The sequence below is a fragment of the Euphorbia lathyris genome, chromosome 2, assembly GCF_963576675.1.
Source record: "Euphorbia lathyris chromosome 2, ddEupLath1.1, whole genome shotgun sequence".
Taxonomy (NCBI): domain Eukaryota; kingdom Viridiplantae; phylum Streptophyta; class Magnoliopsida; order Malpighiales; family Euphorbiaceae; genus Euphorbia; species Euphorbia lathyris.
In genome coordinates, this window is record NC_088911.1 from 58,789,194 (window position 1) to 58,814,274 (window position 25,081).

The 25,081-nt window shown below is 35.0% G+C and overlaps 1 long non-coding RNA gene across 1 annotated transcript; it reads right to left on the reverse strand.

Moving 5' to 3' along the window:
- Positions 1-1,490: 1,490 nt before the first annotated feature.
- On the reverse strand, positions 1,491-8,530 carry LOC136217183 (uncharacterized). The gene is made up of 3 exons (XR_010683449.1): positions 8,437-8,530; positions 8,238-8,347; positions 1,491-1,957 (listed from the first exon to the last, which is right to left on the reverse strand). It is a non-coding gene; the product is annotated as an uncharacterized lncRNA (long non-coding RNA).
- Between the last annotated feature and the right edge of the window lie 16,551 nt (positions 8,531-25,081).

Sequence of the window (25,081 nt, forward strand, 5' to 3'; positions counted from 1 at the left end):
AATAAACTCTTTTATTTGATAATCAAAAACAGAAAACTATTTATTTCTGAAACGTGTATATATATATATATATATATATTCAAAACTATTTTATTTTAAAACCCATTTTTAAAATATCCATATATACACAACCTAGGTCGGGCCCGTAAGGGCCCGACCTAAATTGCTGCTGCCGTCTGGTAGCAGCATTGCGGCTGGGCCGCCGCTGCCTTAAGGCAGCGATGCCCAATCGCTACTAGTTACTGCCGCGAGGCAGCAACCGTGAACAGTAGTTCGGGTTGCTGCCTCGCGGCGCAACCCGGACTGCTGTTCTATATATATTTTTAAATATATATATATATATATATATATATATATATATATATGTTTTAAAACAATTTTAAAACAATTTTCAGAACATAAGAAAATCTTTTAAAGATTTTCTGTTTTATCTTTTAGAATTAACAAAACTAACTTTTATTAATCTAACCATAAAACAAATAGATTTTGTTACAATGATTATCAACCAAAATAATTAGGAACTTATGCATAATCAATTTTAATTAACAATTAATTAAAACTTATTTATCTTTAGATTAATTAATCAAAACAATTTTATTAATTAACCTAACAATAAATATATATTCAATCTGATTGAAAAACCTTTTAATTTTCATATATGAAATAACGGATTTAACGCAGGCTCTGATACCACTGAAGGAAAATAGGCCAACGTTTGGCAACGGAAATATAAAAATTTTAACCTATTTCCTTAAACCAATATCCGTTAATCGTTATTTCATATAAAGAGGGATAGAAGGAAATACATTTTGACGAACTATCTACCGTTGCAAGCGAAGTGCCCTCAACTCTAGATCCGAGTTCACGAGCACAAAACAAAACACAAATCAAATGATATTAGAACTCAACCAATTAATAGCAATCAAGATAGATTGCCTCTAATTAATCAACACAAGATCAAGGAATAAAAGAAAGAGATGAAAATCAATTGATTCGGAAGCAAGCGGTGACAATCGATCCACAACGGTTGGGGGTCAAAATTTGCACTCTCCGGGATAGTATGGCATGGCCGAAATTCGCAGTAGGAGGGGGTTTAGATATCCTTTTGTATCTAAACCCTAGTTAGATAGAATTAGGTTATTGAATAAGAGTTATATTCAGAATAATACTCTTATTATTATTATTATTATCTATAATTATATCTAAATATAAAGATAATAATAACTTATTAAATAAGATAATAATTAGAAGCAATTTAATCTCAATAAACCTCCTAACTTATTTATCCTATAATTAATTTAATCCATAATCATAATCTAATTATAATTGTCCGAAATTAAATTAATTCCTTATGTGTCCCTACACATAAAATCGCCCCCCTCCATAATTGGGCCTTAGTGGACTCAGTTGGGCTTCTGTCAATTAATTAACATCTGTTTCTCTTTTGGATTCCAAATCTTATGTGTGACCCATTAGGTTCTTATTGCTTCTAGCCATATACAACCATTAAATTAATTTCTCAAAATTACATTCAATCTTTGTATAATGGAATGAGTACGCGAACTGTGATTGGCAGATCCGAAACATTCCCCTGGAGTTATAAGAAGACAGGTTGATTCCGTCGTTGACCTTTTCATATTAGTTACAGTATAATTCGATCCTTTATTAACTACATCCTTGAACAAAATCTTATGACTATGGATTATGTCAAGTCACATATAGCGAGACGTTCGTTTTACTTGTACAAGCCGAGTTAACTCCGAATAGATAGGTTAAGTGAAATCTCCATTTCAAGTCTTCTATCACCTTGCAAGGATTTAGAGTCAAGTCTTCCACAAGCGATCCTTGGACGTATCTTCCATTTATTAGGAGTGACAAATGCTCAATCCAATGTTAACTACCCTGTAATTACTTCATGTGATACCCAACGTCTGCCGAACACACCCTAGAGTCATCCCTGTTATGGATCGTGTTAGAACAGGATCAAAGCATCACATTCCATAATCCAGAATCACTAATTAATATTCCTTTGAGTCTGAGGATTACTTATACTTATTAATACCAATGAGATGAACAGGTGACAAGGATAAATCTACCCATCACGTTATCTCAAGTCGGGCCCCCAATCCTAATGAATCATTTCATTGGATCCATGTAACTGTCCAGATATCTACATATCTGAAGCTTGTGAGATCAGCTCTCTGTCTCGATAGAAAACATTGTTACATGCAAGTCTTAACAGTGTTATGTCAATCCCTATTCAAAACATATCACTTGACTTGGGGTGGTTTTAAGTTTATTAGTTTATTATAATGTTTTGTCTCACTTTATGCTTGTATGAACACTTTATAATCACTTTAAATAAACTTAGGGATTTCCTTTTATTTAGACTTATTCAGTTCTTTAAAAGTGGTTGCCTTTATACAGTTATGAAACCATATCTTATTAAAACAAATGACATAAAGAACAATTCATTTACCGTAGGTTTATATCCTGGAACAATTGTCTATAGGACACTAAACCCCAACAGACATGATATTAATTGTTCATATAATTTGGCAACCTAATTATCTCATGAATTAATAACTAGCTGCTTTCACTATCCAAGGAAACAAGTCAAGACACTTAAGTGAGGACATGCACCTAAGTCATCATTGACTATCATATGTTATCATAGCAGATGTTTATATTTCAATCTCATAAACTGAAATGATTAGATATTATCATGTACTTCTTGTGTGGCATAGAGTGGATGCCACATATTATTGAATAAAAATAAAACAATTCTGTAAAATGACTATATTTAGTGCTTGTAATGTTCACACCATGACAATATATGCTCAAGTGGTTTCTAAATTAGCATTCATAAATCCAAATGGCATGAACAACAAATGTACTTCCTCTGTTCTTAACTTTCTTGTGGTTCTTCTATAAGCTCCTTTTTATTTTTTTGTTCTAAGTTTAGAAACAGCAAATCGGGGACTTGATTCATGGTTAGCCTCTTTTGTGGTAGTATTTAGTATATATGAATCTGTATTTTTTAACTTGTTGCTCCATGTTTCATAGTTGTAATATGGAAGTACCCTGATTTTGTTATGGCAAAGCTTGAAGATCAGTAGTAGTTTAAACTGCAGAAATGATTATTGTGCAAAAATAAACAAATAACATTCAGTTATTAGTTATTAATGGTCAAAGATATGGTTATGTTCTTAATCCTGAAATTTATTATTATGTGCAGTTAGGTCGATTTGAAAGCCGCAAGAAAGCTTGTTGATACTGGTGCACTGAAGATGCAAAAAAATTCTTCTTCAAAGGTGTGTTACTGTTCTTCTTACTCATAGATTCAATGTGAGTAGTGAAAAAAAAACGAACTGGCTAATCACTACTCAAATACTCTTGTTATTGTATAGCTAATGCTAAGGTGGTATATAGGTCCATATAAATCCTTGATACGTTCTTTCATATGACATCCCATTGTTTTACTTCTGCTATATTACTTGCTGATATCCAATGTGTTACACTATAGTATATAGTCTATGGATATTAGTTAACTTTGGCCTATCAGTTACATGAACATGGTTTTGGCGTCTAGTCATAATAATTGAGAGGGTTTATATAGCATGACTGACTGAAAGTCTAACTTTTAACCAAAATAAATTGAAATTAAAATTTTATTTTACCAAATCGTTTCGTCATGATTTAAGTTTGTTGGTATTTGCAGCCTCAACATTAATGGCTTAGAATGTTGATATCAGTGGTAAGGGGTTTCATGGCCGCTGCAATGTACAAATTATGGTGATAATTCAATATCATATTAAAAAGCATAGTAATGTATAAATCTGAATTGCGATACCCGATAAATCTTGTAAGTCCTTCTCTCTTCATTTTGAACGAAATTACATATATATCACTAGTTATTAATGGGTTAATTTAATGTAGTATCATCTCAAAATAATGGGCATGATGAAATAGAATTCAAGTTTCTCGGGAACATAACAGGACAACCCTACATTTTACAGACAAATGTGTTTAGTGGTGGAAAAGGAAACAAAGAGCAGAGAATCTTTTTGTGGTTTGATCCAACCAAAGCTTACCATACTTTCTCTATTCTGTGGAACATGTATCAGATAGTGTATGCAACTAATTATATACTCTCTCAATACTAGTTGTACTTTATTATGGTGTAGGTTCTTGGTGGATGATATTCCAAATCATGAAACTTAGCATTTGATTTTGTTTCTGCAGCTGTTATATTTTAATAAAGAAGAAAAAAGTGGACTAAGTGTTGCTCTACAGGTAGAAAGCAATCTCATGTTGCTTTTGGATGCTACTTTTTCAAAGAAAAGAATGAAAGCTCATTTTCTAAGAATTTCTTTACTACATTTGAGGTATGATCGTGGACATTTAAGTTTTACTAATTAACTGGCTTTAACTGGCCAAATATTGAAATGCTTTCTCTTCTTGGTTCTGTAGTTAGATTTTGCCCTACTTTTTTCAGCTCTAAAATATTTGCTCTATCCTGTTGGGCAAAAAATGTTCAGTTTGAAATAAGGCTTATAAATTAAAGAAAAAACAAGAAAGTGTTCATGAATTGATGACACTATAACTTTTCTACTGTAAAAGCTTTAGTCTTGGTGAATAATGTTTACCTTCCGTCAAGTTGACTTTATTATTCTTGTATTGTATTCAATTTCAAAATTAAACGTGTTTATTATTGCTCATCAACTTTTGCGTAGGAGGACAGGACATGTCTAAAATTGGAAAAATTGCAGCTGCTAGAATGTATTTCCTTAGTTTTCATGTTTATCCATTAGATCACACTGTCAACTCAGTGAGTTTGTGTTATTGTCAAATAGTTGATGTCATCTTTTTTTATTAAGTTTACTCTTTGCTCATTGTTCTCCATTTGCTCTGATGTATCATTTAACTTCAGATTGTAGCTGCAAAGGATGCAGATGCGGCCTTCTTTAAGAAATTGGATGGCTTTCAGCAATGTGAAATTACTGAACTCAGGCTGACACCCACATTTTTGCTGTCTATGTTCAGTTGTAATGCACTTGGTTTTCTAGTTTGTATGGTTTTTAGTCATGAATCTCTATGAACTTGACTTGACTTTTAAATTCATATTAGACTAATTTCATGCGGGTGATAATTTTTGTAAAAGTGCAAGCTACTCAATAGAGTGTTTGTGATGCACCTTTCATCGAAGGAAAGGAAAATCTTAGAGCTGTTGATGCTGAAATTCTTACGAAAAGAGCAAAAGTCTCTAAGTTTGAAACTGAATACACAGAGAGGTATGCCCTTACCTCACAACTGCATATTGATGTATACTTTTTTCATCTTCTCACTTACTTTCAAGTCAAATAACTGGCAGGTGTTAGCACAATTCACAGAGATGACCGGCAAATACTCTCAAGAAATGTAAGAGGTGGGATAAGGAATACAACTTTAGACCGTCTTTTCTAAAGAGTGCTTCGGGTTCCGGTTTTGGGTTACCAGAAAAGGAATGACATTAGATTGGTGGGATGAGTTCTGTAAGGATATTTAGTGTAAGCTTTCTTTTTTGGTGGAATGGATGATTTGTGTACATTGACATTGATATCTGTAATAGTTAATTCGATGTCTCTGCTATCACAAGGTTTTTACAGGGTCCCAAATCTTGAAATAATAGATCATTTATAGCTATTTGTTTGTATACTGGTTGAATTTTATCAACGTTTATATAATATAGGCATGTAATATTGCATTACGGGCCGTCATATATTTACTTCTTTTTAACCGTGTTTTAGAATTATTCAAGATATTTTAATTTATTTGAGAGTTGAATTTACCTAATTTAGAGTAGCTCCCTTCAATCCAAATCAGGTTTTTAATCATATAAATAATTTTAATAAAAGGTTTTTTAATCATTATAAATATTTCTAATGAGTGGATTTTTAATCATTGTAAATATTTCTAATGAGTGTATTTTTTTTTATCATTATACACGGTTTTTAGTAAGAGTAAATGTCCACTCAATGTAAGTTAATAATGAGCGGAATTATTTTGCTCATTAATACTTTTAGTAAGAAGAACTTTCTCAAGGGACTAATCCGCTCATTAAAAACCTTTAATGAGTGGAATTAGACTTTTAATGATGGTATTTTCTATCATTAAATCCTGTTTTTCTTGTACTGTTGACCATCTTATGATTTTCCTTTAACATACTTTCTTCTGACTATGACTTTTCAATTTTTTCCACGGTTTGTGGTCCTCAAAAGTGACCAAAAACAAAAAAGTATAGCAGTGATCAGAATGCTTCTTTCCTATGTTGCAGCATAGTAAACAATTTCTTCTCTACATTTATCTAGTAGGCGTTTTGCTCATTGGAAATGCCTAATTTCATGTTTCAATCAAATCTATCCTCGCGTTTCATCAAGAAAATTAAAATCACCGGATACTTCAAAATGAAACATATTAAAAATTTGACAAATTCTACAATTTGCCAAAAAAAAACTCTAAAGATTAAGTTTAACACGTTAGAGAAACCTCAATATAGATTTAGCCTCCCAAATTCAATAATATCCATCTGCTTAGGTTTTAGTTTTTGTGTTTTCATATAAATTAAAATAAAGATATAATATAATGGGATAAAAGGTTAATGAAATATATAATCACACATGATAACTTCATAGAAAGAGCTTTTATATTAGCAGTTCTTTGAACAAAAACAACTCATTTTCTTTATTTTGAAAATAGCATGCTGTTAGCTAACTTTCAAGAGCTAAATTAACACTTAAAGTTTACTTCTCATATTTGAATTAATTTCCAGGCTGTTATCGAGTTTTGTGTAGACGTGGAATCACGAACGCAATCAAACAGACCCTCGAACAGAACCGAGTATAGCAACCTAAATTTGTTGAAATAAGAACCAGAACTGATGCATAACAGTTTCAAATGTGTGATTTGAAGCTTTTTGTTGCAATTAGCATTATCAAAATACTCAATTTGGTATTTTGATTTGAAGGATTAAGAACAGAGATGATGAACTCTTGTATTTCTCAGATTAAAAACTCTTTTCACTCTGTATTTTTCTTACTCTCTGGAGTTTTTTTTTTATCTTTCTGCTGTATCTTTCTTTTCTTCAAACAAATGAATTCCCCCCTACCCCAAATGACTCTTAATTTTAATTTGAAATGTCATGTATGAAGCTCATCTAAAAGATACCGATAATTCATAGTTTTATTTTATTGGTTTTACAAATCATTTTCAACAACTTAATTTCCACAATTTCAACATATAAGTGGTCAAAAAAAATTTCAAATACTTTATCCGTTTATTTTTTTTAATACAACAATTTCAATTTTAAATGCGTTGTTTTAAGTCTGCTTATTTTGAAATCTGAACCATGAATAGTTCATTTACGATATCCCCTTTTTCTGTCAGTTAATCCAAAAGTCTAAATCCATTTTAATTCTTAAAAGTCTCAGCATAAAACAGTTCGAGTTCTGTTTCTGCAAGTTTCAGTCATTTACTGTTTTCATATTGGGTTTTAACATAGTTCTTCCATCTATCTCACAAGGATTTTGAGTTCAATTTCAACAGGTATCTGATTAAAGCGGTGTTAATAAGTTGATTGAATTACATGCACTTAAATAATTATTTGAAAGTTAACTATAAGTCACACAGATTATTTTGAGAGTTAGTTTAGTTGTTTTGTTAATTAATTTGCTTTTAAATTACTGAGTTCAAATGTTCTTATTTCACCAGTGTTTTTTTTTTTAATTTGGCAGTGGTATTCTATCCTTTGAGTGTTATGGATGATTGGATTTCAGAACTTGTCAAATTCGCTGCATGTTTAGAGGCAATGTATTTTCTGCCATTTTTTGGTTTCTGAGACCAATATTGAATCCTTAGTGTATTATTTCAATAAAAAATTTGATAATCTCCCTAAACAACAAACAGAAACTGTGAAAAATATTGAGGCTTTCTTTCACCAATAAAAACGCATTAACCACATGAAATTTGAAAAAATCAATTAATGAAAGCAGCTACTTTATTAAAACATGCAATTTGAAGTTCAAATTTTACTTTCCAGCTCTCAGATCTATTTTATCTAATTATAAATGTAACTGGCCGTAATACACCAATTAACCAAGGTAATCATCTTATTTTTCTAAATTTATGGTTAATGCATATAGATAAAGGATTTAAACTGATTGAGGAAAAATAGGTCAAATTCACGGAATAAAACTTACTTTCATAACCAGTTGGACTTTTTCCACAAATTCAAAACCCACTTGAACAAAAGAACAGTCACATATTAAGCCACAATATCTTGGAAACCAAACACAACTTTTCTTCAGGTCTGTGTATATCATGACAAAATAGATGAAAAAACCCAGTTAGAAAATCTTACCAAAGCAGTAAGGAAAAGAGAGTGAAACGATGAATAACCTATGTCATCTTTAGATGTGCTTGCCATGAGTGAAAGATAAACTAGGAAAATAGTTGAATCACTGGTGGAGAAAAGAAAGAGAACGAAAATAATAGGGAAAAAGGGAGCAGGATGAAGGTTCTGTAAATGTAACAACCATTTTTACAAAGCTATGTCGCTTTGAGAAACGTTAAGCAGAAATTATTCTAAAAGTATGAGGTTACAATTGGTATCTAAATTTTTTTCAATTGAAATTGGAATTGATTTTGTTTTACTGTTCATTTCCACCGTTGTCTTTTAATTCTATAGAATAATATATTTATAATTTATAATAATAATAATAAATTGTCAATTATTAACACATTAATTAAAGTAATAAAAGAAAGTAAGTTACAGAAAGATGAAAAAACACAAAACGAAGAAAATCCAAAAATCATAAATAAACCTATATATATATATATATATATATATATATATAAAGCATGATAGATAGTATTCCACCATTATATTCATCAGCCATTGAAAACCAAAGTCATCAGGGCCGACTTATGATGGTTTGAGGCCCTAGGCGATGTATAAATTATAGGCTTTTTATACATAAATAAAAAATTTAAACTACATATATTTATATAATTTAAATTTGATGAAAAAATGTATATTTTATGACTTTTTTCTCTCTTTGTAGTCTTTTTATTTGTTCATGGATTTTGTGTTGGCTTTAGTCTATACGTGTGTGGGGTTTTATTCCTTATTGTTTTCTTGCTGTAGTTGTACTGTTTTCATCTAATGGAATGATGTAAACATTTAAAAAAACTTTATAACTTTAGAATTTAGAATAATGAGAAAAAATATACATATAAACATAAAAATATTTTTCTAAAAAAACTGATATTGCCCTTTTAAATGTAAAAGGGTTAAGGTGCAAAAATACCCTAAGGTTTTGGGTCAGGAGTAATTTTACCCCTAACGTCTAAAATGGTGCAATTTTACCCCTAAGGTTTGTAGCCAAGAGCAATTTTACCCCTAACATTCATAAATTGGGCCAATTTCAGAAATAATTCATCAAACTGTCTTCTCGGTCATGAATCTTATCATCTATACTTCATATGTGCGTCATTTTATGAGTAACGAATCGTAAACATATGTTAGGATATGAAATAAAAAATAAAAAAATAAAAAATATATTGTCTTTTGTACGAATTAAACAAAAAAAATCAAAAAATTCACCGAATTTATAAATATTAATCTCCAATTCTATTATTAAATTATAAAAAACATGAAATCCTTTTTTTAGAATGAATTGATATGCAATTGGTACAAAATAATGAACAAAAATATATGTGTTTTATAATAGTGTATGAAATTGACCCAAATTACCAACGTTAGGGGTAAAATTACTCTTGGCTACAAACGTTAGGGGCAAAATTGCACCATTTTAGACGTTAGGGGTAAAATTGCTCCTGACCCAAAACGTTAGGGGTATTTTTGCACCTTACCCAATGTAAAATCACTAATTTTAATTATTCAATGTCTTTTTAATTTTTTTTATAACTATTCTATAAAACATTAATGATGTATTAAGAAAACATTATTATATGACCCCTCTATTGCCTAAGGGCAGAGCCGACCTTGAAAGTCATCAACTTTTAATTTTGGTAATGTATTAATTTTGTTCTTACTTTAAATAATGCAGTTTTATAGGTTGTTCTTACTTCATTAAGAGATTTAGATCTATTTAGAAACGGTTTCCATTGATAAACTATTTAATTACATTTTCTTCAAGAATTTGGAGAATTTCAAACTTTGATATCTCCAACTGAAGAAATCCGATAGAAATAGAACATTCATGGACAACTAAAATCGGGAAACACAAAGGTGTCAAAATTATAGGAAATCCTTATCTTTCTGAATGTAATTATTTGATTTTTTTCATATATAGTAATTATTTTGTCCTTATTTGTGTTGTTGCTTTGTTTTTATAAAATAATAGTTGTTATAGTTCCACTTTTTAAAGATAAAATTTATTTTCCGTCGTTACCCATGTTCCATACCTCACATTACCTTATCTATATCTTCTTTTTTATTTGTTTTTTTTTTCAAATTGACTAAAGTAAAGATTTTGTACATTTGCATTCTTTTTTATTATATATTGCTAGGTGTAATCGTTTCGATTGTTAACTCTAACTAAAATTTAGATTTTCAGCTTTTATATGAACTCAACTGTTAAGTTTAATTAAAGTTGGATTAATTTTTCAAATTCAAAACCTGGTGAAATGCACTAATTTTTTGGATTTATCCAACTGATATGGATTTTATTTTTTATTTTTATGCATTTTGGTACTAATAGATATAAAGTTTCATACAATAGTGGTTCATTGAAGTTTGAGACATATTGAAGAAAATAATTAAAGAAGTATTGAAACATTATACTTACAATGAAGTTTATTTCAATTATAAATTATGTTACGTCATTATTATTCCTTTCTGATTTTTTTAGTCATAGATTCTATATTATTATTATTAAAACAAGAAGTTAGGTTTTTTTGTCCAATACTCTAGACAAAGAGATTGTAAGCTTCCAATTATTCTTGAAGAATTTGGATTATGCTAGATATAAACTCAAAATGAAAGTAAATAAAAATAAATTTTGACGCTTAAAATCCGAAAATGTACATTAATTATGGGATATTGAGACGATTACTTCTGTAACACATGCATATACAATTATTAACCATTATATTATAGTTTAAACAAAATTGTTAGTATTTCAAGAGTTTTGAACAGATAAACAGATGAACATGAAACATGATCATATGACAAGTTGTTGAAAAATATTAATTGAAAATATTATTATTTAAATATCTTCAATTTCTAAAAATGTTGAGCATAATGACTCTTATTAATATAATTAATTTCACATATTAATTATAAACTTTTTTTTTGTATTGAGTGGTTATAATTGCAATTTAATTCTATTTGACTAAAATAAATTTATGGACTTAATACTTTTTAAGAAAAAATAAATTTTTTAATTAATGGGAAAAAACATTTCCACTCTCTTTATATGTCATTCTCTCTTATTTTAGAAAAAAAAAATGAGACAAAAATAATTCTCTCATAATTTTCTTATTTGTCCCTTCATTTTTGTTTTCTATTCTTTTGTATGTTTCGTGTTCTTGCTTTTGAAATTTAAGAATATATAATTGTTAGAAAATATTAATGAAGTCAAAGAAGTGATATCTGCGAGCGTGACTGATATTGCATACAATCAAAGAATGAAGAACAAATTGATTGAATGTCTTGATGGGATATTATGAGATGAAAATAGGGGAACTCATCACCTTAAGCTGATTCAATTGGATATATTGGGTTATTGTAGCCTAATGAATAATTGAATTCGAATACTTTGGTGATCATGAAATTCCATCAAGCAAAATGATTATCATCAATATGAATTTGTGTATACTTGATGTGCGTTTTACATATACGTGCATGTGAAGGCAAGTGTACCGTAGTCGTGTAGCAGGTAATAAAGTGAAAGTAGAGTATCGTTCCCACGAGGATGGTGATTATAAATACTAATCTTTTTGCTTACTATTTATTATTTAAACAATCAAAAGGTAGAGTTTGTTGGACAACCAAACTAAGACTTATGCAAGAAATGAAATGAAAATTATACAAATTAAGTGAGGGATTACTTATATTGAAAGAAACTAAGGCTTCTAGCTTCACTTAACCTATTTGCTTCGTAATAACACCTAACCCCTTTTAAGTTGTTTTATCATTTTTAAGATGACGATTTTTCTTATTAACTAATAGATTCTCGAGATTGGCTCTAAACTCTCGATTAATTACTTTCCCTTGGTCCGGCTCAAGTAATTAATCTAGAGAAGCATTAAGTTTTATTAATCTAAACCTTTTTAACCTACTTTACATTGGTCCGGCTAAAGTGATTACTTAAGATTCAAGAAAAACCGCTCGAATAATTAGTTCTAAACTTTCGATTAATTACTTTCCCTTGGTCCGGCTCAAGTAATTAATCCAAAGAAGCACTAAGTTTTCTTAGTTCCAAACCTTCGATTTACTACTTTCCTTTGGTCTGGCTCAAGTAATAAATCTAAGATTTGTAATAAGATTCATGAAAAACCTTGGAAAACCAATAAGCCACACTAAATGGTAATTAGGTCCAACTTATGAATTTCGATTAATCAATTTAATCATGGTCAATATAAACGATTAATTATATTCAAGTAGGAATTGAGTCCATCACCTACAAGCATTAATAATCATAAGTTAGTTCTAAAAAAGGATAAACATAGCTTAAATAGGTTAAACGTAATTACCACATAATTAAGGTTAAGATCCGCTTTTATCCTTAGTTAAGGGGGTTTTAGCCCATAATTAGATTAAAACACACCTTAGAAAGATAGATAATGGAGTTCATAATAATAAAAGAGATTGAAGTTTAGAAGAAACCGTAATGATGATTGTCGAACGAACTTCTTCGGTAACTTAAAACTTACTTTTATTGGATGGAATTTTGCACAAACAACAACTTGAACATAATAACAACAAATACAACTGATCTTTGAAGAGAAAAATCAGCAAAGGGAGGAATTAAGCTTAAGCTCGGTGTGTCTTCAAATGGCTCCCAAGGCCTCCTTTTATAGTAAAATGGCACACATAATTCCAAAGACCAAGTCTACTTATGGCCTCCCACTCCTTAATCTTATGAATTCAGCCTTTAAGAGAGGATGGTGGAAGACTTTGACAATTTAGGAGTTGAAATGTGTAAAGGTGGGAAAGGAAGCTTCAACATGTTCATCAACTTTGGATAATTTTATGGGCCTGATACACTTCAAATTTGGAGATGATTATTATTATTCATTTGTACATCTTTCTCTTAGCTTTCCAACGCATTTTGAATCGCCTCAATCCGAGTCCATATGAGGGAGATAAGTTGAAAATACGAAAATGTGTCAAATCTGTCATAGTGTGAACAATTGGACTTTTATCTTGCAGCACCCATCCGCGACGAGATGCACGATGGGTGTCACTAAAACTCCTTTTTTATGGTCCCCTTTACTTCCGAGTTCCCACCTTAAGCGCCGACTTGGTTATTTGTGCCAAAAACCTTGCGAAAGTGCCTAGAAAACACACAAAGTGGCTTAGATACATAAAATGAAGAAAATAAACAAAAACCATTATTAAAATGGTACAAAATAACTAATCATTAAATACTAAAAATGCTATAAATTACGACGATAACAATACTCTTATGAATTTTTGTGTGTATTTAATTGAAGTTTTTTTAAGGAAAATGCTAAATGTATATATGTAACATATTGAATTGATAAAGCCTCTTCATGTGCAACATTAGAAACATATTGATTGTAGTAATTTATAGCATAATAATTTGATATTGTTTCCATTTCAACATAAATGTAATTCTTTTATATCGTAGATATAATGTTAAATTTTAATTGTAGTTTAATTTAATTTTTGGTTTTTTTATTGTATTGTAATACATTTCTTAATTAATCTTATTTTTTTATTATTATTATTTTAAAGAATTTCAGTTAGAAAAAAATATGAAAAAGTATATATTAAAATTACTAAAAAGTACAAATCATTAACTTTTATAAAAAAAATCATACTTTCTTAGTCGTTGGTTGCTTCACCTCGTGGACACTGTGCGACTTGCTCTGATGCAATATACTTCTGCAAAGGTCTTTCCGACTCATTTATTTTATGCTGACGACATTCTTCTCTTCTGTAGGGCCTCTTCGGGTAATCTAGCTGTTATTAAGGGCGTATTTGAGCTGTATGGATTTATCTCAGGTCAGTGTGTTAGTTGGAACAAATCTGAACTTTTTTCTGGGCTCCTTTGTTTCTTCTGGACGTGGCAATCATCTTGCTGATATTATTGGTATTCATCAAGGGTCTGTTCCATTTCGCTATCTTGGAGTCCCTTTGTTTTTTGGATTGCCAAAGACACGACATCTGACTAGTTTGATGGACAGGGTGCTTGCTCACTTTGCTAAATGGAAAGGGCATTGTTTGTCTATGGCTGGGAGAGTGGCTCTGGTAAATTCTATAATTACTGGTAGCTTCATTCACTCTTTTATCATTTATAAGTGGCCCTCTGCGCTGCTTACATGTATGACTAGGCATATGGGGAATTTTATTTGGTCTGGGTCCATTAATTGCAAGAAACTTGTCACTGTCCCTTGAAAATTTTGTTGTCAAAACTTCAAGGATGGAGGTCTTGGAATCAAGAATCTGTATATTCTAAACAAGGCACTAACTGGGAAGATGGCTTGGGGCCTTCTTCAGGAAAAGTCTCTACACTTTAACTTACTTAGAACTCGTTTTCTCAATAGAGCGGGATAGTCACGACATTATATCATGAATTCTTCTATTTGGGGCTCGATAAAATCCATTTATTCTTGATATCACGTTGATTTCTTTACACCGGATAATGTCCCTGTGAGGTGCCGTTGTCCTCGGCCGGGGGCACTCTGATGCCTAAGTTAGTAATTTTCGGAGTGAGAATAATCTGTAATCACAAAGGAAAGCTAGAATAATGTGTACCTTTTGACACCTTATCACGTGGGTATTTATATAGGATTAAGTGATAACCGTAATGGCTCTCTTTTAATGCCTTTATTGAATTGTAATGCCCTTTTAATGCAACTTAACTCTGATCTTTACCCCCAGGCTATTATTGTCTTTAAGGAATCATTAATGCTTATCAATGATGGTGACTCCACCGCTTAACAGCTTAGTTTCATGTCTTAGCGGATCAAGTAAGGGCGTACCTTGATGCACCCTCACCTAACTCGAGATGAGAACTCACTAAGGGATAAGTGTACCCCGTCGTTATCAAGTAATAAATTTCTGGTTTAAGTCCAGGTTATCGTCCACAGGATTTATTTCTGCAAGTACCGAGCTACTCGATCTCGGATGTTATCTAGGCTTAGGGGGTTTTGAGTTGGTTTGTTTAAACTAATCTACTCCTAGGTTGAATTATACTAATCCTAGCTAAGTTATCTAATTCTAACTAAGTTATCTAATTCTAACTAAGTTATTCTACGCCTAACTAAGTTACTCTACCCCTAATTGATCTTTCATTAATGAAACTATTCGAAGGAACATGGTATGAACGATAATAATAAAGATAGATTATCAAGTCTATTGAATAAAAACCTAATCTGAGTCACTTGTATTCAAGGAGATTAACCCTACTTACCCTCCTGAGGTTCCTAGCGCGTGATTCCCTAAGGCCGAAACTAGGTCTAAGGCTCAGTAAATTGGCGCTTAATCAACTAAGAGGTCGTCAATCTCCTAGGCTCTGACTAGGTCAGATTCATCTCGCAATATGTGCCTACTAGATTTTGGGGCTTTTGAATGAGTTAAACCAATTGAATAAAGCGTAAGACAAAGATTAGACGAATAATCATAGAACAAAACAAGAGCTAAATTATTATTAAAGGCGAAGATAATTGTCACAAGATACAATAAGTCAAGTTCGGCAACTGTATCAAAGAGTACAAACATGGAAAGATAAAAGGAGATACAAAAATCCCTTTCAGGGAACCTGTTTACTCTGCAGCCGGCGACTTGATCTTAAGGACGGACCTTGATAATTCCTCGAGAAAAAGCTTTGAAGGAGCTTCAATGGAGGTTGAGGAAGATGGAGAAGATGGAGAGGAATTACAAGGGGAAAGCTAAAATAATTTACAAAAACGAAAGATATCCAATTTACAATGGAAAAATCCTATTTATAGACGCGTCTCGGGCTTCGTTTTGACCTATTTTCGTGTCCTTGTTGGTGTAGGAAGACGTGGGGCCGAACGTGGCTTCGTGGAGGCGGAATTGGTCTTTTTGACCAATTCCCGCAGGGCTGCTCGCTGAGCAGGGAAGGCTGCTCGCGCCGAGGAGCCCCCTGCTCGCCGAGCAGGCGCCTGGTGGCCTGCTCGCCGAGCAGGCCTCTGGCGCCCTGCTCGGCGAGCAGGCCACCAGGGGCCTGCTCGGCGAGTAGGCCTCCAGGGGCCTGCTCGGCGAGCAGAAATGGCCCGTGGGGCCCTGCTCACCGAGCGTTTTCGCCCGAAGCGTGCTCGATTCATGCCGAGTGACTTCTATGCCCTTTTTCGTCCGAACTTACACCTGCACACGCATAAAAACTCCATAAAACATTAGTCCAAAAGCCAAATTGATCCGTCAATCGCCTATTTTGAGCAAACGCTTCGTTTGGTGCGACTTTTGACGGACCAATTAGCTTCAAAAGATAACGGAATTCTACTATGCATGCTATTTCGGTCGTATTTGCCTAAATTGATCATAAAACGAGCCTAAACGATGAAAAGTAAATAGAACGTTTCCAATTCCTAACTAACTCACACAAAAGCATTTAAATGCGAGAATTGCTCGCTTATTAACCAAATAACTCTAAAACCCGTCCTAACACCGTACCCAAAGATAGGGGTTTTTTACTCCTATCAAACCTCCTCGCACTTAAAACTTTACTTGTCCCCAAGTAAACTAAAAACTAAACCCACCATCACAAGCAAGCTAGAAAACCTCCCGATTTGACTAGGTGCTTGACACAACTTCGAGCATCTGTAATTACATGCATTCGGAAATACAAAGTAGAGACACGATATCCAAAAGCCGCATTTCAATTATCATGGGTCATAGTTTTAAGCAAATGGACACATGTTCAATTAAACGAGTTTAAGGGGATCGCTAAGTAAAACACCTCACCATAGGTAGTTCACTCATTCACACAATTTTGGTGGCTAAAGTGTTTACTCTCGGCTTATGTTCTTGCTTAGGATTACGTTGATTTTGCAGGTTCATCCGAGTTCCTCTACTATGCTATATGACTCCGATGATATCAAAAACAGCCTCTAATTGAGGTTGTAATGTGGTTAGAGGGTTAAAGGTACAACAAGGGTTAAAAGTTCTAGCGCTACAAAAACAAAGTTAAAATGGCTTTAGCAAGTACGAAGTGACTGAGCTTTTTATTCATCCCTTATTTTTTTCTTTTGGGATGTTTTCTTGAGACGTTTTTGATTTTTAGGAACTGGGGAATGAAGTTTTTCCCTTTTGTTCGTCTCTTTTCTTTTTCTCTTTTTTTTTCTCTCTTTTTTTTTTTTTTTTTTTTGAGATAGTGATGCTCATTCACTTCTTAGCCTTTTGGCTTGCTACTGTAATGCCATAAACAAAGATAGAGTGCTAGAAGAAAACAAAGGTTAAATAGCGAACCAAGTTGTGGTTTGCAAAAACAGGTTAGAACGAAAGAAAAATCTACAACTACAAAAATGTCGGCTCAAAGGGGCTTCCTAGAGTGGATGAAAAAGAAAAAAAAATAAGGTAAAGAAAAAGGGTTAATTCTAATGAGGCTGATTCATCGTTTATCATCTCAAATCATTACATGTAGGTTCAACACAGTATTAGGTGCAAAATCTGTAATCTTCCACAAGTCAAAGCATTCACACAAAAATGTCAAGAAAAAGAGCTTTTTGATGTTCGCTCTTAGGCTCAAATTCAGCTCACAGTTCTTTGGGTTTCAATTTTGTGTTTACTAGTTTTCCCCAAACTCAAGTTTAATATTACATGCCTTCAATTCTTAAGTTATCTACCTAAGTAATGATTTTAGCATTTCTTCAAAAGTAGGGTCTAAATGCAACTGTAGCTCATGCTTTTACAGATACAAGAGTTGTGTCCTACGCCTAAACTAGTTGTCATGCAATTTTAGATTCGGTTCTCAGCCCTCAAAGACAAATAACGAAGTTTAGATTCGAAGGAAGTTCACGGTTTTAGGTCCTAAACATGCAAAAACATAAACAAAACCTAAAAACGCTAAACTAAACTAGACACGACGCAACAAAAATTTAAAATTTATACAATTTTTGTAAGTTTGTCTACCCCCTCCTCCTCACACTAAAACATGCAATAAGTTCCAACATTGCATCACAAATCATGAAGTACGAGTGTAAAGAGTTAGGGTGGAGAAGACAACTTACTGATCGGCCGCCCATTCTGTGCTTGTCTGTAGGCGCAGAACTTGTACGTCCGAATCGTTCTTGCCAAGATAAAGCTTTAGGCGGTGCCCATTTACCTTTTGGGTGGCTCCATCCCTCCCTTTGATTTCAACCATTCCGGAGGGGTGTGCGTTGATGACCGAGAATGGTCCGTGCCATCTACTTTTGAGTTTGCCTGGGAAGAATCTCAGTCGGGAGTTGTATAGTAGTACTTGATCACCTATTTCAAAGGTTTTCTTTTGTACTTTCCTATCATGCACCTTTTTGGTTCGTTCTTTGTATAGCTTGGCATTTTCGTAAGAGTTGTACCGGAGTTCATCCAGTTTGTGCAGCTGAGTTAGCCGTAGTTCACCTGAAAGTTTTGGGTCAAAATTCAAATATTTTAGCGCCCAATAAGCCTTATGCTCTAGTTCAACCGGTAAGTGACAAGATTTTCCGAAAACTAAACGATAGGGGGACATTCCTATTGGAGTCTTGAAAGCTGTCCGATATGCCCAAAGAGCATCATCCAGCTTAAGGCTCCAGTCTTTTCTAGCATTCCCTACTGTTTTTTCAAGAATATGTTTCAACTCTCTATTTGACACCTCTACCTGGCCACTCGTCTGAGGGTGGTAGGGTGTTGCGAACCTATGAGCTACGCCATACTTTTGGAGCAACATGTCAAATTGCCTATTGCAAAAATGGGATCCCCCATCACTGATGATGGTCCAGGGTGTCCCGAATCTGGTGAAAATATTCTTTCTCAGAAATCTCATCACTACTAGAGCATCATTTGTGGGTAGAGCTTCTGCTTCTACCCATTTGGAAACATAATCAACCGCCACAAGAATGTATTGGTTGTTGTGTGACATGGGGAAGGGTCCCATGAAATCTATGCCCCAAACATCAAATAGCTCACACACGAGTATACCTTGTTGAAGCATCTCATTTCTCCTAGAGATATTCCCCACTCTCTGACATGCATCACAATATTTAATATAGCTATTAACATCTTTATGCATTTGTGGCCACCAAAACCCACTTTGGAGGATTTTTGCCACTGTCCTATCTGGCCCGAAGTGGCCACCTGGTTCCCTAGAATGACACATATTAATCACTGAATCTACCTCATCTTCAGGTATACATCTCCTAATTATGCCATCAGTGCAGAATCGAAATAAATATGGTTCTTCCCAAAAATATTGCTTGTTTTCAAACATAAACTTACGTTTTTTGCTTTCATCTAAATCAGGGGGAAGAATGTTACCGACTTTGTAGTTCGCGATGTCTGCAAACCAGGGGAGAGATCGTACCGAATACAATGTTTCGTCCAGAAATACCTCCTTGATTACCTCGTGCTCTAAGGTTTGTTGATCTGACGCTAACCGGGATAGGTGGTCTGCTATTACGTTTTCCACTCCTTTTTTGTCTCTGATCTCGATGTCAAACTCTTGGAGTAGTAAGATCCAACGGATCAGCCTAGGTTTTGCATCCTGCTTGCTCATCAGATATCTCAAGGCTGCATGGTCAGTAAAAACAATTACCTTAGATAGTACCAAATAGGACCTAAATTTGTCAAAGGCAAAGACTACGGCTAGCAATTCCTTTTCAGTTATTGAATAATTTTGTTGTGCATCGTTCAAGGTTTTGCTAGCATAGAAGATTGGGCGAAAAAGTTTATCCACCCTCTGCCCAAGACAGGCTCCTACGGCCAGATCACTGGCATCGCACATTAACTCAAAGGGAAGGGACCAATCCGGGCTTACCATAATAGGTGCTTCGATTAATTTCTTTTTCAGTAGTTTGAATGCAGACATACATTCTTCATTGAAATTAAAATCAGCATCTTTTAGTAATAATTGAGTGAGGGGTTTAGTGATTTTTGAAAAGTCTTTTATGAAACGTCTATAAAACCCCGCATGTCCTAAAAAGCTCCTAACCAATTTTACATTGGTAGGAGGTGGCAGTTTCTCAATTACCTCAATTTTTTCCGGATCGACCTCGATCCCTTTTCCCGACACCTTGTGTCCTAACACTATACAATTTTGGACCATGAACTGGCACTTTTCCCAATTAAGTGCCAAGTTCTTGTCTTCACAACGTTCTAAGACTCGGTCCAAGTTTTCAAGACATTGGTCGAAAGTAGGTCCTACAATATTAAAATCATCCATGAAAATTTCTAGGAACTCCTCGACCATGTCAGAAAACATAGTCATCATACAACGTTGGAATGTGGCAGGGGCATTACACAATCCGAAAGGCATCCGCCTATATGCGAAAGTCCCATAGGGGCAAGTGAATGTGGTTTTCTCTTGATCTAAAGGGTCCACAGGAATTTGCATATAGCCGGATAGCCCATCTAAAGTACAGAAAAATTCGTGCCCTGCTAATCGTTCCAACATTTAATCAATAAACGGTAAGGGAAAGTGGTCTTTATGGGTGGTCTCGTTTAATTTCCTATAATCTATGCATACACGCCAACCCATAACCTTTCTAGTTGGGATTAATTCCCCTTTTTCATTTTCCATTACCGTTGTTCCCCCTTTTTTAGGCACGCATTGAACCGGGCTTACCCATTGGCTATCAGAAATCGGAAAGATGATACCTGCGTCGAGGAGTTTTATAACCTCGACTTTTACCACCTCTTTCATGTTAGGGTTGAGCCGTCGTTGAGGTTGGGCATATGGCTTGATCTTTTCCTCAAGGAAAATTCTATGCGTGCAGATTTTGGGGTCGATGCCTTTGATGTCGTGGATCGACCATCCAAAGGCTCCTTTATGTTCCATCAGCACCTCCACCAATTTTTCTTCCTGTTCAACTGTCAACAAAGAAGAAATAATAACGGGTAAATCTGTGGGAGGTTGAAGAAAAACATATTTCAGATTATTGGGTAAGGGCTTAAGCTCCAATTTTGGAGGTTCCTCTAACGAGGTTTTGGGTTTAGGTTTGATCTCTCAATCAAGGTCCTCTTTTCTACCCTTAACCTAATAACATTTTTCAGGTGGGAGATCTTCAAATGGTTCATTCGAGTTTTCACATTCCTCACCACCTAGACCGAGTTCTAAAGAGGCATTTCTTATGTCAAGGTCAACTTCCTCAACACATTCATCTATTAGTGCATCTACAAAGTTACAACTTTTGGAGCGCTCTTGAGGAAATTTCATAGACTCATAAACGTTAAATGTTACCTCTTCGTCCTGCACCCTTAGGACCAATTTACCTCCATGGACGTCTATCAGTGTCCTACCGGTTGCAAGAAACGGTCTCCCGAGGAGAATAGGGACGGAGTCATCTTCTTCCATGTCGAGGACCACAAAATCGACCGGGAAGATCAGTTTGTCCACCTTCACCAATACATCTTCAACTATGCCTCTAGGCCGTGCGATCGACCTGTCCGCCAGCTGCAGTGTCATGTTTGTCGGTTTAGGTTCTCCGAGTCCCAATTTCCTGAAAATTGATAAAGGCATAAGATTAATACTTGCTCCTAAATCGCATAATGCCCTATCTATGTGCATATTGCCTATCCTACACGGGATAGTAAAGCTCCCTTGATCTTTAAGTTTGGGGGGTAATTTATGGGTGATTATGGCCGAGCATTGTTCTGTTAAAGCCACTATCTCATTTTCCCCAAACTTTTTCTTTTTCGACAACATGTCTTTAAGAAATTTTGCATAGTTCGGCATCTCCTTTAGTGCTTCCATTAATGGAATGTTTATTTCTAATCTACTAAGGATTTCCGAAAACCGAGCAAATTTCTTATCTAAGTTGGCCTTTTTCTGCTTCTGAGGGAATGGCAGTTTTGGTGTATAAGGCCTAACTACTTTTTCTACAGCTACTTCAGGAGCTGGAGTTTCAGATGCAGGACCGGGGTTGCTTACCACTTCCGGTTCCCTACTTACCTGAGGTGACGGATACGTTTGCGATGGAGGTGCCACGGGTGTGTCCACTTCCTTGCCGCTCCTTAGGGCGATGGCTTGAATCGCCTCTTCTTGTAAGAGGAACTCCTCGTGGCATTCCCTTTCTTCTTGTCTGATTGTGGCAAGCTGGTTACTCAGGGTCCTGCATGCCTCCTCGTTGGCTGCCAATCGGACGGATATCTCTCTTAAGAGGGTCATTATTCCTCCTGAGTACTCTGTTTGCCTGCCATAAAAGTCAGAGTTAGAATGGGGGCATGGAAGGGTATCCACGGGTGCCATGTAGGGCATCGGTGGATATCGTGTATGCTCCTGATCGTAGTAGTTGTAAGTTGAGGGTTCAGAATTATACCTTTGATAATTACCCAAATAACTCACATTCTCACCTCTAGGTACGTAATAGTTGATGTGGCATACCCTACCGGGGTGATTCTGGCCGCATCTCTTGCAAAATGGTGTCCTTGGTTGGCCATTATGGCTGTATGAAGCCACAAGGAAATCCATTTTTATGTTAAGATCGTTCATGGACGGATTTGACGCTCTTTTTCCATAGTTGCTGGAAGAACGATTTTGTAAGTACAAATAATATTAAGTAATCAATAAGTATAGTTACTATAAACAAGTATAAATGATATTAACAAAGGATATATTCACAAAGAATGCCTAAACTAATAAGTCGACCTTTGGTTCGATATTGCAGAGGAAATAAATCCCCGGCAACGGTGCCAAAAACTTGATGCGCCCTCACCTAACTCGAGATGAGAACTCACTAAGGGATAAGTGTACCCCGTCGTTATCAAGTAATAAATTTCTGGTTTTAAGTCCAGGTTATCGTCCACAGGATTTATTTCTGCAAGTACCGAGCTACTCGATCTCGGATGTTATCTAGGCTTAGGGGGTTTTGAGTTGGTTTGTTTAAACTAATCTACTCCTAGGTTGAATTATACTAATCCTAGCTAAGTTATCTAATTCTAACTAAGTTATCTAATTCTAACTAAGTTATTCTACGCCTAACTAAGTTACTCTACCCCTAATTGATCTTTCATTAATGAAACTATTCGAAGGAACATGGTATGAACGATAATAATAAAGATAGATTATCAAGTCTATTGAATAAAAACCTAATCTGAGTCACTTGTATTCAAGGCGATTAATCATACTTACCCTCCTGAGGTTCCTAGCGCGTGATTCCCTAAGGCCGAAACTAGGTCTAAGGCTCAGTAAATTGGCGCTTAATCAACTAAGAGGTCGTCAATCTCCTAGGCTCTGACTAGGTCAGATTCAGCTCGCAATATGTGCCTACTAGATTTTGGGGCTTTTGAATGAGTTAAACCAATTGAATAAAGCGTAAGACAGAGATTAGACGAATAATCATAGAACAAAACAAGAGCTAAATTATTATTAAAGGCGAAGATAATTGTCACAAGATACAATAAGTCAAGTTCAGCAACTGTATCAAAGAGTACAAACATGGAAAGATAAAAGGAGATACAAAAATCCCTTTCAGGGAACCTGTTTACTCTGCAGCCGGCGACTTGATCTTAAGGACGGACCTTGATAATTCCTCGAGAAAAAGCTTTGAAGGAGCTTCAATGGAGGTTGAGGAAGATGGAGAAGATGGAGAGGAATTACAAGGGGAAAGCTAAAATAATTTACAAAAACGAAAGATATCCAATTTACAATGGCAAAATCCTATTTATAGACGCGTCTCGGGCCTCGTTTTGACCTATTTTCGTGTCCTTGTTGGTGTAGGAAGACGTGGGGCCGAACGTGGCTTCGTGGGGGCGGAATTGGTCTTTTTGACCAATTCCCGCAGGGCTGCTCGCCGAGCAGGGAAGGCTGCTCGGTGAGCAGGGCTGCTCGCGCCGAGCAGGCAGGCCACCAGAGGCCTGCTCGGCGAGCAGAAATGGCCCGTGGGGCCCTGCTCGCCGAGCGTTTTCACCCGAAGCGTGCTCGATTCATGCCGAGTGACTTCTATGCCACTTTCGTCCGAACTTACACCTGCACACGCATAAAAACTCCAGAAAACATTAGTCCAAAAGCCAAATTGATCCGTCAATCGCCTATTTTGAGCAAACGCTTCGTTTGGTGCGACTTTTGACGGACCAATTAGCTTCAAAAGATAACGGAATTCTACTATGCATGCTATTTCGGCCGTATTTGCCTAAATTGATCATAAAACGAGCCTAAACGACGAAAAGTAAATAGAACGTTTCCAATTCCTAACTAACTCACACAAAAGCATTTAAATGCGAGAATTGCTCGCTTATTAACCAAATAACTCTAAAACCCGTCCTAAAACCGTACCCAAAGATAGGGGTTTTTGACCCCTATCATACCTCCCTATATGGCAGACCCAGGATGACCAAAGGCGTATCGTTGTATGGGTATCATTCATCCGCCCTTCCGCTAGGCGAACACCGTATATCCTGAGCTAGAGAGTCTCTTGCGGCTTTTCCTCCTTTTAATCCTTCTTCCAGGGAATATTCCCAGCGAAGTCCTAACAATAACATTGCGGATGTTATCAATTCTGAAGTTGAGCATCACTGTTTTTGGTGGATTGGTCAGCACTCTGATCTTAATTTTTGGAATGGGGCTTGGATGTGCCCTTCGCTGGCTGCACAGGTTGGCCTATCTGCTAATCAACAACGCCATTGTTTTGAATTGGTGGAGGATTATTTGGATGGTAATAATTGGCATAATCTGCCCATGTTACTGACGCG